This window comes from Gavialis gangeticus, unplaced genomic scaffold (genome assembly GCF_001723915.1).
Source record: "Gavialis gangeticus isolate Ggan-Ray unplaced genomic scaffold, GavGan_comp1, whole genome shotgun sequence".
NCBI classification, from domain to species: Eukaryota; Metazoa; Chordata; order Crocodylia; family Gavialidae; genus Gavialis; species Gavialis gangeticus.
In genome coordinates, this window is record NW_017729011.1 from 18,637,833 (window position 1) to 18,638,046 (window position 214).

Sequence of the window (214 nt, forward strand, 5' to 3'; positions counted from 1 at the left end):
TACCCGGGGCGGTGGTAACGGTCCGGCTCGGCCCCCGCAGGTGGTGTCGCGGCTGCGACCGGGGGCGCTGCTCGTGAGGCGAGGAGGAGGCGCCCGCGCGTTTGTCCTCAAACAGGTGAGAGGGCCCGGCCCGGCCCGGCTGGGCGGGACCGAGTGTGTCCAGGGGGCCGAGTGTGTCCGGGGGCGTCATGTCCATGCAGGAGGCCTCCAGTCC

General features: G+C 74.3%; 1 protein-coding gene across 1 annotated transcript in view; it reads left to right on the plus strand.

Moving 5' to 3' along the window:
* Nucleotides 1-32: 32 nt before the first annotated feature.
* Nucleotides 33-214, plus strand: part of STKLD1 (serine/threonine kinase like domain containing 1) — a 22,126-nt gene continuing 21,944 nt past the window's right edge. The window contains exon 1 of the mRNA XM_019510751.1: nt 33-115. The gene's annotated coding sequence lies outside the window, so the exon portion shown is untranslated. The remainder of the gene's footprint in view (nt 116-214) is intronic.